This window comes from Schistocerca nitens, chromosome 9 (assembly GCF_023898315.1).
Source record: "Schistocerca nitens isolate TAMUIC-IGC-003100 chromosome 9, iqSchNite1.1, whole genome shotgun sequence".
NCBI classification, from domain to species: Eukaryota; Metazoa; Arthropoda; class Insecta; order Orthoptera; family Acrididae; genus Schistocerca; species Schistocerca nitens.
Window position 1 is genome coordinate 431128177 of NC_064622.1, and position 13765 is coordinate 431141941.

Below are 13765 nucleotides of genomic sequence, written 5' to 3' on the forward strand. Positions count from 1 at the left end.
GTATGTGCCTGGATTGATACGTGTGATAATTATAAATTGTTTTCGGCATTATGGAGCATAATCTGCGTCGTCTGAATGATTTTATTCTTACCGAACACTGTTTTTTAATTCGTTCAGAAACGAACACTCTTCAGCTTTTCGTTATATCCGTTTACGGAATAGAAAATGTACTGATTAGACGATAGTTTCTTCTCCTTAAGATCTTTGAGCAAATGAACAAACATATGGCCAGATATTGAGAATATTGTTAGGTGGATAAATGCAAAGCTTCTTTTTCCTTTTTTTAAAAAAAAAGAAACTTAGGTAGAAGTGGATATTAAGACAACTGCGAATATAAGAAAGTAATTAAACATACGACACACTTTGATTATTTCTTATCATAATCATCATGGTGATTGAAACATTTAACGTAATAGTGTACCAGTTTTTCATTACTCTTTGCAAACGTGCAACCGTCGTCTTTCGAACTATGTTATCGCACCTTACAGTTCCTCGTTTAAAGAAACTACAAGCCATATTCTTCGATGGACAACAATAGTGTATCTGCCCATTGTGACATTGTCAAATGCTACGCAGAAATTTGTAAACAAACGAAGAACGTGTGGACACTTCCACCGTCATGGAGCTTACAATGGAAAACAAAACCGTACGCAGACCATTTTCAGTAATCACGATCTGATTTCCAAACCAGTCGGAGGTTGGAAAAGAATTAGTTTCGGGTTTCTGCCTAAACTGCGTGCTTGTTTCAGTCGTAACATTCGATGTGGAAATAGTCAAACTGACGATGTCCCTCGTCACTCGTTATACATAAAGTCAACTTGCCACGGCTCAAGCTCCATCCTGGTGCTTAATAAACTTTTCCAAATAATCGATCGTAAAGATCCTCGGTAAGTACCCTAAAACTGCCACGTCTTTTACCACGAACAATACAGTTTCCACTTTTTTAAGAATACCTCTCTTCGTGGAATCAGCGTTACGATTTTAGTCCGGGTGCAGTAGTGGATTAATGTTTGGTTAGTCTGTCATATACAGACAAGAAACGTTCCTGATTGTCCTGGTAAATCACCCAATCATAGTCTCATAGAAGAATTCGGAACTATTTGGAAGAGCAGTTGAATCGTGTAACACTCCGCAGGATAACAGACGAAACGAACATATTTGCTCAGCCGTTGGTAAAGCAAGTGGGCCACTTCGGTACATTGCTTTAATTTATGCAAAGGAACTTTTCTTGAACGTTTCTGGTCTATAGTCAAGAAAGACTGCAAGCATTCCGCACGCAGCTCACTCATAAGCAATCGTCCGCTCACAGACTGTCCGTCGCCCTACCTGGTAAGTGCCGGCACGGTAGCTCAACGTGTTGGGTCAGAAGGTTAGCTGCCCTTTGTAAACAAGAAAGAAAAAAAAACTGAATGAATGGATCAACGCTGAACATGAGCTGGTATCATGGGACGTCCGTCCGGAAAAACTGCAATGAACAACAACGAACGAAAGGAGATTTAAAAAAGAAATACTGTCAGCGCCTCAGGCTGCCTTCCAGCGGGCCCGCGTTCGATTCCCTTGCTTGTCGAAGATTTTCTCCGTTCGGAGAGTGGGACTCATGTTATCCTCTTCATCACTTCATCATCATCGACACGAAAGTCGCCCAGTGTGGCGTCACCTGAAAAGACTTGCAACTCGGCGGGCGAACTTTCCAGGTGGGATGTCCTGGCCATCAGTCCAGTACGATTATTTCATTTTTTCATGTACTCACTCTTACGACTTTTATAAGTCCTCAGAAACCCAGTGAATGTTAATGGGACGATTCTCTATGGCGATAAGATAAATTTCACATTCCAATTGTGAAGAAGAAACTTGGATCTGGTATTCATGACGGATCAGAAAGTGCAGTGATAGCACCACCAGGTACTGGTGGAAATAAAGCAGTGAGGGAGGGTCGCGCTTGGACAGTTCACTCGGTAGACCACTAGTCAGCCAAAGCAAAAGGGTTCAGGTTCGAGTCCCTGTTTGGCAGGTTATTTTAATCTGCCCAGGAAGCTTCTGTGTCAGTACTAAAACGTATATCTAATCGGGGCTCCTCGGTTAGGTATAGGTTTTGGTACTGACGCAGAACTTTCTTTAGTAAGTCTTAACTTTTTTGTATCTGATGACGGCAACAGCCGAAGCAGCGACGTAAATAAGGTAATTGTAATAAGCGATCCGAACGGTTTTCTTCATACGACAGTCTTAATCGCACGATCGTCAATGTAAAGGCCCCAAAACTACGCTTGCTTATAAACGGTACTGATACCCACACGGCCATAGGGGAGAAAAGTCTGCTGAAATCAGATTTTAATAGCAATAAAATTCTGAATTCCGATTTGAACTTACATAGGAAAGATAGCTTGAAAGCCGATAGTGGAGGTTTGTTTGTAGCCTAAATAATACAATATCTAGTGATCCAACGTGTTCTGGAAAGCTGAATGTGCAAAAAGATATTTTCCATATTATGCTTGACTGGAAAATTTATACGAAAAAAAAAAATGTTCTACAGTCTGGTAAACTATGTAACGAATCACGTAAATGCAGCGTAAGTATGCCAGTCAACCACCATGTGATCATAATCTAGAATGAAGTCAGTAGTACCGGCACATTGATATCACAGCAGCAAGCAGGAGTGAGACTGCCGGCCACAAGGCCACAGGAACTGATTCTGCCTCCATGCTTCGCTATTTGATTAGTTCCATCAAAGCTTGTACGACTTGCTAGGACATAATTTACGGTTTCCACCCATAGATGCACTAGCCCAGCAGATGGGTAAGTGACTACAGATCGGCGACCAAATCAAATGTCTATCGACGTGCACACTAATATGCAGCATGGAATGTCTCTGATGGTAGACTATCCGAAATTATAAAACACAGGGTGTAGAAAGAGAATGACATCCATTTCGAACAGTATGTCAATACTGTAGGAGGACATGCCATGGAACAAAAAAAATGTTTAACGAATTTTTTGCCAGTAGATGCCAATGTAAGCATCTTAATGTAAATGAAGCCAGCTACAAATGAGAGATGAAACGTGTAATTGTAAGTTTGACAGTCAACAGTTGTGTTACTGTTAGTTAGATAAGCCTACCCATTGCGGCAAGGTCGTGCCACATCGGATATTAATTTTCCTGAGTCAGAAACCACAAAAAAAGGGAAAGGACATCGGTTTTTACTTGTCTTGGAGCCAAAATCAGTATAAATAGCAAAATGACAACAGTTTGTAATTCCTGTGAGACTGCCACAAGACATGTCGAATATTCTATCCACCGTCTCTGGCACTAGTTGAAATCAGGGAACAAGCTGTTCCGTAACAGATCATAGTGTCCCAGAGGTCATGTTCAGAATGTGTTGCACGATGCATGCCTTAACCGGAGCCTGGACATCTTTCAGATGACGCTGCAGTCAGAAGTAATGTGCCTTAAGATCAGGTGGTCTGGACAGCCTGGCTGTAGGGTAATGATAGCTGTTAATTCTAGCTGAGAACGAGCGCCATAAAAATAATACTACCCAGACGTCTGTACTGTTGAAGAGTTGGAATGATTTTGGCGCACAAGAGACTCTCATATTGTTTCCCAGTGACAGTACAGGTTATAGGAGTTTGAGCATTCATCTCCTCGAAAAAATATGGCCCTTCAGTAGGAGATCCCATCACAGGCACAACGCAGTCACCTAGGCAGAATGAATTGTGTGCTGTCTTTTAAACCGTGTTGTGAATGCGTAAATTTAGCAGCGTCAACATAAATATTTAAATACGTCTACAGTTCTAAATTGTCATTCAATTACTGCATTACCCGGCTAGAATATGACATGAGCATGAATGTGAATGTGAATTAAATTGAAATACACAACCGTTTTCATACGTTGTCTGTAAAGAAGTGTATCAGTTTAAAATTATTCAATTAATTTCGTTGACTACTTTCATACAAACTTAGTTCACTCTTGAATATCACTTCACTTTTATAACACGGAGACACACAACACTGGAATCGGCGAATTCTACTGAAAGGATTTCTGAGCTTTACCTGAGAAAGTTTTATGCTCCGACACCAGCAAAGAACGGTAGAAGTTAAAATAGTTTCTCATAGCATAGATGTTGATATACAATCAATATACCTTTACGTGGATCCTTTTTTACAATGGCAAATATATATGTTTCAATTATTCAGCAATTTAAACTCGCCGCGTAAGGCTTTCATGAAATGGCGGAAGATAAATGAATATTGATGTATCACAGAATCGGTCTGTTCCGATTACATGAAAATAACTGACTGAATTCGATTTCAAAAAAACATTAATCAGCATTAAATAATTATTCTCAGCATTTTCAATCTGAAATAAAACTATAACTCTTGCCACTAACATCATATAATTATATTACCGATTATGGCGGCGTTGTAGCTCGTCCGCAGCTAAGCAATGATGGAATGCAGAGCATCAAGATTAATAATATTCTTACAGAAAATACGAGATAAGCTTGAATAACGTTATTCTCTATTTTTCTCCAATAATTTACAATAGGCAGTTTACATAACAGTAATAACACCAGACCTTATCATAGGCGGCAGATTAAAGTGCGTCTTGCTAGCGTCATGGCTACTCGAACGAGAAGAAAGAATGCAACAAATACTCAGTGATAGTAATAATTGTTCCTATACTTAAAAGATATTTTCTGTGGCTTGTGAAGATACTGTTACACTGTGTCTGCACTAGTAAAACCAAACTGTTTCTCTGACAACACACTTGTCTCTTACGGTATCACATATTTAAAAAAAATAATAAAAAATATATTTCATCGATTATAAAATAGGGACGTGGACGCTATACTTTCCTCTGGCTCTTAAAAAAGAATTTAGTGACAAAATTGATTTTAACAGTCCACAACAACCACGACATGCGCTCGTTTTAGTCATAATTATTCACTGTTCAGGTTTCTGATAGTCTAATTAGACTCATAATAGTTTCGATGTTGTTATTAATATGTATATTAGATGGATCTATACATTTAACAATAAGCGCTTTTATAATAGGTTTACTTCGGTAGTTAAAGATGCCTCGGGAATAGCGGCACAGACTACTCAGATTCCTCCCCCCCTCCCCCCCCTCCCCCCCTCCCCCCCTCCCTTATTCTCTGGTTCTCTGGATACGGAAATCTCGGAATAAAACCGTCCAAGACGCTTCAAGGCACCCATAACTACTTACTTTCAGAGTCTGGTATAGACGCTTGTAGTATTAACAAACATTTGTTGACAATAAGTTCATATTACAATTATATGGCTATTTCTTACGAAAATTTCTGTGACCAGTTAATAGGAACTCATTTCTACAACAATATTAAAAATTTCTGATTGACATAAGCCATTAAAATCGTCTGTCGTCGTCCCTATGATGACAAGGTCTTCCACCGTGTCGAGTCTCGAGAACGTCGGCAGGTGGGGCTGCATCGAAGTCTGGATCTGCTGCTGGACCAGATGCTGCACTGGAACAGGTCAGGATTGCCGCCTCCCATTTACAGCTCGTTCACGAAGGGTACATGAAATTCGAAAATTAGTGTTAGTGTATGTGTCATATATCGGTGGTGATCTTCAAAAGAACGGTTAGATTTGGGTGCACTTTCACACGCGCAGATTCACTCGATATACAACTCAGTATATGTCCTGGAATCATAACACAGTCCTCTCAATTCAATGTAGTGATCCACTAATTATTTATAATATTTCATAAACGACATAGCACCGGTTAGTTTTTGTGGTGTCCGTCGTGATACTTTGTTTTCATCAGCACTGTTTATAAACATTCCTGCGTGACGCAAAGGAACCAGCGACGTAGCACACACTGTTGGTGGGCCATAGCAGGTACAGTCTGACTCAAAAATATCTTACACACATTGCATAGACGCTACTGCACTACTAAAGGTCTGACATTTTATACTGTTTTAAGTTGTTAACTGAAATCAACGTCTTATATCGTCGCAAATATCATTACGCTCTATGAGCGTCAATAAAAGCATTTTGAAAGTTATGAGACTTTATTTTTAAAAAATACACATTTTATCACTTGTCTATCTCACCTTTTTTACACGGTTTTTAGTTAGACATGTTTCATTGTCCAATTCACTGTCGTGGTTTTACATTTCAGACAACAGTACTTGCCATTTCCCTCCAGTGCCTGTCCACAACCTTCCCCACGACAATGTCAATTTACCAAGGGGACAAATGGACATTTTCTTTTTCAATTTATCGAGTGTTTTTAAAAGTACGAAGAAAAAATTTCAAATTATTGAGCGTTTCAAATTATCGAGCATCAAATTATCGAGAGTACATCAGGCTGCGATAAGGGATAATTTATCGATTTGAAATTACCCTATAGAGAGTTTGAAGATGTTCTGTGAAACCAGTCAACACAGATCGACATTTTTATGTGGTATTTACAGGATGGGCACAAACAGATTGCCTTACAGGATGATAATTATGATGTTGACTGTTAATTTCGGGCGAAAATATCGCAGTTGTCAGTGCTCATTCTAAATTTACTCAGAGACGAATCTGATTAAAAAGATAAAAAAGAGAAAGTAATTCAACAAAACGTTCCTTAGAAGATCGTTCACATACTCCTATCCTATTTAACTCACACTCTTGTTACACATAACTTAAAACTTCATTTGTCCTTTTTTTTGTATACTTTTCATATACATCAAATACAAGTTGCACCAACATAAGGAACTAAAATAGTAAGTCGTGATATTGTGGCTGGTAATAATTTGAATGATGGAAGCATTAGCCACACTAAGAATGGACCAAATTCTAATACTATCCATATTATGGACTGGAAGTACAGGTCTTGAAGACAGTCGTTATCGTTATTTAGCGTATGTACACGTATGTGACGAATGTAATCCACAGCTACTCGTTTCGAGAGTCAAACTCCCATCATATGGCTGTCTACGAGTACATTCAACCCTTCACACACACGTACTTTCATGCTTTTTGAGAGCGTGTTTATGGAGGACATAAACCGACAGCGTAATAATAGTAGCTTGACACCGAAACCCGGAGATGTAAATTACTTTCCTCACACTTGTATGCTGTACGCTAAATAACGATAACGACATACTAAATAGTTCTAGTTAACAATTTAATTACAACTTTGTTGTAGAAGAGCTCAATAAACTGCCACGCCGGTGAACTTTGGTACACATTTGCAACAATCTCCACAGGAAAAGGCAGTCATCCAATTATTCAGACACTACGTTGTACATCTTTTCGTGTAATCTATCTGCCGATTAGTAATGACTTCACAGTACAAGTGATTTACGCAGAAAGGATTCGAAATGGGTTTTGGTATACGTTGCTCCACTGCACTTTACTCGGATCCCTCGAAGACCAAAACACAACTTGGCGATGAGTATTTCTGATGAGAATGAAATCTATCAACAACACTGAGCTCATCCCAAGAACAGCAGTGATTTTTCACATTTATTTAAAGAACGGCGCCAGGAATCCACAAAATGCTGTAATGTGTGTTTATCTACCGACAACTATTGTTGACCATGTGACTGTCGTCTAGTGACGGATACCATTACATCAGGTTGCAGCAAGGTTCCTTGACGTCAGTTACAACAACTGCAAGTCTTGGGTGGTCTGGGGAATATTTTGTGTTTTAAAGTGTTTATCATTTCAGTCGTCTAAAGTTCGTGATTATTCGCGTTCATCGAAGTCACTTTTCCGCTATGAAAAGCATACAAAGTATTAGAAAGTGCGTTCTCGAATTGTGCTTAAGCACTTCTTCCTCTTCTCTTCCCGCTCCTCGTCTTCCTCCTCCTCTTCATGTATTAGGCAAAATTGCCCGTTACGGGACCCATGTTTCCCGGGTAGTTCTCTATTTGTTCTTCCTTGGCACTTATAAGTTGTAGTCTTTCAGTGTGTCCCTCACTTCTCACTGTTTCCGGCTGTTCATTCCATTTTCTACTAACACGTAGAACATCATTTAGAATAAAAAATGTTAGTCCTTCTCTAACATCTTGATTTCTTAGCCTGTCTCCAACTGCGCAACTTTTAATTCTTCTCCGGAATTTCATTTCTTGTGACCGGCTATGACTTTCTTGCTTTTTGGTAACCACCCAAGTCTCGTTTCCATGGAGCAGCATGAGGACTGCAACAGTTTTCTAGAATTTAATTTGAATACCTTTCATAGTTTCCTTTTCAACGTTTCTGTTAATTGTTCCACACAACCGGCTGAGTGTACTACGCTTAATTTCCATACATTTGCTGTAGCCATACGTCACCTCACATCCTAAGTAACTGAAGTGGTTTACTTGCTCTAAAATCTTCTGATCGGTAACTATTTTGATTGTGATGTGTTTTTACCCATTAAGGGTATTGCCTTATTTTTTTGTTGAGACATCCATGTTAAATTTCGCACTTGTTTCAATAAGTAAACATCTTTCTGGAGGTCCTCTTCTGCATCTGTTAGGATCACTGCATTGTCAGCATATAGCAAGTTATTTAAAAGAGTTCTGCAGCATAGGTACACATCTTTTTGAAATTTTGTTTTGTGTGTGCATTAGTCCATGTAGGCCCTATGTAAATGCTGAACAAAGCTGGTATCTCATTGCTGGGGTTACCGTTGAGCTCTAGAGTGATAGTCGCGTTCTAATATAAACTTTTTTCATGCTTATCAGATGTTACAGATATCCACGATTCGTCACTATCACTCGGAGCTTCTTTCTATTGCCATTGTCAAAAGGTAATTGAAAATAATGGCAACTTGTACTTCTTTATTGTATCCCGTGAGTTTTACTATCATTTGATGTAGTATACAAACTTCATACACCGTGTTCATGCGCCCTTCAAGACTTGCGTTTAAAATTTTTGCATTTACCCTTTTGCTGAGTCGTGCAGCTTTCAAGCCTTGCGTTGAAAATTTTAGCATACACTGCGGTGACAAAAGTCATAGGACATGTTCAAACATCGCGTCGGATCTTTTTTAGAAATATTGAGCCATGCTGCTTCCATAGACGTCCATATTTGCGAAAGTGTTACCAGCGCAAGATTTTGTGGCCGAACTGACCTCTTGATTGTTTTTTTTTTTTATTATTTTGGTTTTAGGGCGCAAAACTGCAACCTCTTGATTGTGTCCCGTAAATAATGGATGGAAGGCCAAATCATTCTCTCGATTTTTCCAGAATGATCTTCAAATCAATCACGAACAATTGTGGCATGTGAATGGGACATTGTCATCCACAAAAATTTCATCGTCGTTTGGGAAGTCCATGAATGGGTGCTAATGGTCTCCAAGTAGCGGAAAATAACCATTTCCAGATAATGATGGGTTAAGTTGGACCAGATGACCCAAATGGCTCTGAGCACTATGGGACTTAACGTCTGAGGTCATCAGTCCTCTAGAACTTATAACTACTTAAACCTAACTAACCTAAGGACATCACACACATCCATGCCCGAGGCAGGATTCGAACCTGCGACCGTAGCGGTCGCACGGTTCCAGACTGAAGCGCCTAGCAACGCTCGACCACTGCGGCCGGCAGGTGACCCAGTACATTACATGTAGACATATCCCACACTATTATGGAGCCAGATTGCACGGTACGTTGTTGACAACTCGAAGCCTACCAGCAGCTCCTACCAACTGAAATTGGGATTCGTCTGAAATTGTCACGGTTTACCAATTGCTCTAGGGTCTAACAGATGTGGCCACGAGCCTAGGAGAGGCACTACAGCCGATGTCCTGCTCTTAACAAAGACTCTAACGTCGATTGTCTGCTGCCATAGCCCATTGGTGCCAAATTTCTGTCGTAACATACGTTCGTCGTATGTCGCTTGTGTGTGAAAACTGACAATTCTACGCCGTTGGACTCTGTTATTAACAAGGGGAGGCCGCCAATTGTGAAATTCAGATTCGATTCATATTGCGCATAATAAAAGCTCATAGCCAGAGGTGTAATGTGGCAAAGCACCAAGATGCACTTCTCAGCCGTTGTCGAGAAAATCGACAGTTAAAAGAAACCGTTCAGGTGAAATACTCTCTACGATTTGTAACTTCCTACAGCGTCGTGGCGCAGCGGTAAGCGCTCGGGTTCGTAATCCGAAGGTCGCCGGCACGAATCTGGCGCCATACAACGTTTTTTTTAGTATTTGTTATTTGTAATATATAAACTCCCGGCAATCAGTTGCAACAGTTATGAATTTAATAAGTTGTTGAAAGTCGTATTTCACAAATGTTATTAATTGTCTTCATAATGTTTACACGTGTAGTTAACGGAAGACGTAGAAACGATATTCCGAAACGAATACGTATAGTGTAAGTCAAACGTTCGAGTTAGAGACCCCATGATATATATATATATATATATATATATATATATATATATATATATATATATATATATATATATATATATATGTGTGTGTGTGTGTGTGTGTGTGTGTGTGTGTGTATGAATTACAAAAAACAAATACTAAAAAAAATTGCATGGCGCGAGATTCGATCCGGCGACCTTTGAGTTACGAACCCAAGCACTTACCGCTGCGCCACGACGCTATAGGAAGTTCTACATCGTAGAGAGTATTTCACCGCAACGGTTTCTATTAACTGTCGATTTTCTCGACAACGGCTGAGAAGTGCATCTTGGTGCTTTGCCACATTACACCTCTGGCCATGAGCTTTTATTATACGCAGTATGAATCGAATCTGAATTTCACAATTGGCGGCCTCCCCTTGTAAGTGTAGGTTGTCGGCCACTGCGCTGTCCTCGTTGCTGGGTGATGCTGGAAATTTTATATTCTCAGCACGAAATGGAAAGTTCCATGCATCTAGCTGCTCTTCCGCGTTCGAAGTCTGTTACTTACCATAGTGTAGCCATAATTACAACGGAAACTTTTCCACATGAATCACCTGAGTACAAACGACAGCTCCGCCATTGCACTGTGCTTTTACACCTTGTGTACACGATGTTGCCGCCATTTGTATAAGTGCATATCTCCGTCCCGTGACTTTTGCCTCCTCAGTGTACACCTTGTGTACTGAGCCTAGTAAACTTACTCCTCTGTAGGTACTGCATAGGTCTTATCCCTTTTGTAAATAGTGATATCACTCGAGCAATCTCCCATTCTATTGGGATACTCTTGCTCTTCAATATTTATTCAAAAGATGTAGCAGTCGTCAATGTAGTATCGTTCCTCCGTATTTTAGCAATTCAGCATTAATATCATCTTTTAATGTTGCTTTTTGTTGATGTGGCATTGGTTTTTCGTCAGAGAGCGTTTCATCTAATCCCTTAGACACTTTCCCATGTTGCGGATTAGTGAACCAGGATTTGTTCGGTGAAAAGATATTTCAAGAGAGATCGTAGAACCCTTTCGGTACTTGGAGGTGGTACTGAATAAGAGATGAAGACGATACTGCTGATGAATCTATGTGATATGTAGAGTACATTCAGAACATCAAAAGTCCTTTTACGCTTCCTTTGAGCACCTTCGATGCTATTTTCGTCCGTTTCTGTTACCGAAGTTTGTGTTTGTTGTGTCTGTGCACACAGTGTCGGATGTCTGCTCATGACGGAAGAGCCTGGCAGAGTTTGACGGTTTGCAGACGGCTTTTCTGGCTGCAGCGTGCTTGGTATGCTACTGCCGCGGTCCCCCGACAGATAATATGGCGCCTCGCGATGGGCCGACAGTCTAGACACGTGACCTGAATGGCGTCCTCTATGCTGTTTATTCGGGTTCCGTCCTGATAGCGACTGCGCACAAACCCTATTCCAAACCACGGTAGTCGTTTTCAGTTGATAATTTGCATGAATTTTGTCGAAATGTTGTATACATGTTTAGCTTCTAAATATTGCTATAAGAGGTGCTGAAAAATTGATACATTTGGCCTCCTCCAGTTGGATTTGGAAATCGCGTTTATCACCGTATAAAAGCTTGATGTCTTGTTATGTAGCGGTGAAAACAATATATCTTATATGTTCTTATAACTGATTTTAATTTAAAGTGTAACGTGAGATGGTAGCGGCACATGCAAGTTTTATACCTTGTGACATTTAACCTAGTGCGACCGTCAGTTCAAATTTTAACCCTCGAGTTTGAGAGTTTGTCATCAAAGTGGCAGATTTTTGAAGACGTGTATTGCTGAATAGAACTATAAGCAAACTATAAGGGCGGAGGGGGGGGGGGACGTATTTGTGCTAATATTTGTGAAATTATGTTACAGAAGCGATCATTTATATCCGGTAACGCAGTAAACTGGAGAAGCTGAGGACGATGAATTCCCGGCACCTAAATGCGTGAACGACGACAGTTGAGAGAATACACCGGTCTTCAAAGAATATCCTTACGCCTTGGCTACAAAATGAAAACGGTAAAGAAATCAGATTTTGTGTATTCGTTTGGTGGACCGTATTCGTGACCGGTTACTGCAGGAGACAAACATTATTGCTTGACATCAATGTAAATCTGAAGTGGTTAGGAATTTTGAAGGTGCACTACTTGTATGATGCTCTAGGAATACATAAAAGATTTGTTTTTGTGATTGATAGCTTGGAATACACTGATGTGAAAGTAATTTAGTGGTATTTAAGAATTCTGAAGCCTATCAGTTTGAACAGATTTAGTTAAAGTGAGAACTGTAACGAAACTGGAAGTACCAGTCAATTTCTACTTTATTTGTACAGAAAATTTCCATTAAAAATTTCACAGATCACATGCAGTGACGAAAGAATGAAGTAATGAGTGCTGTCGACAAGGGATCTCAGATCGATTCCATATTCGTAGATTTCCAGAAGGCTTTTGATACCGTTCCTCACAAGCGATTATTAATCAAATTACGTGCATATGGAGTATCGTCTCAGCTGTGTGACTGGATTCGTGATTCCCTCTCAGAGGGGTCACAGTTCGTAGTGATAGACAGTTAATCATCGAGTAGAACAGAAGTGATATCTGGCGTTCCGAAAGGTAGTGCCGTAGGCCCTCTGCTGTTCCTGATTTACATAAATGATGTAGGTGATAATCTGAGCAGCCCCCTTGGATTGTTTGCAGGTGACACTGATTTACCGTCTAGTAAAATCATCAGACGATGAATTCCAATTACAAAATGGTCTAGAGAAAATTTCTGTATGGTGCGAAAAGTGGCAATTGGCACTAAACAAAGAAAAGTGCGAGGTCATCCGCATGCGTACTACAAGAAATCCAATAAATTTTGGGTTTACGGTAAATCACACAAATCTAAGGGCTGTCAATTCCACTGAATACCTAGTAGTTTCAATTACGAGCAACTTAAATTGGAAAGACCACATAGATAATATTGTGGGGAAGGCGAAACAAAGACTGCACTTCGTTGGCAGAACACTTCGAAGATGCGACAAGCCAACTAAAGAGACAGCCTACATTACTCTTGTCCGTCCGCTGCTGGAATATTGCGGCACGGTATAGGATCCTTACCAGGTAGGATTGACGGAGGACATCGAAAAAGTGCAAAGAAGGGCAGCCCGTTTCGTGTTATCGCGCAATAGGGGTGAGAGTGTCACTGATGTGATACGCTAGTTAGGGTGGCAGTCACTGAAACAAAGGCGATTTTCTTTGCGGCGAGATCTATTTACGAAATTTAAATTACCAACTTTCTCTTCCGAATGCGAAAATATTCTGTTGACACCCACCTACGTAGGGAGAAATGATCATCATAATAAAATAAAAGAAATCAGAGCTCGAACGGAAAGATTTTGCTGTTCCTTT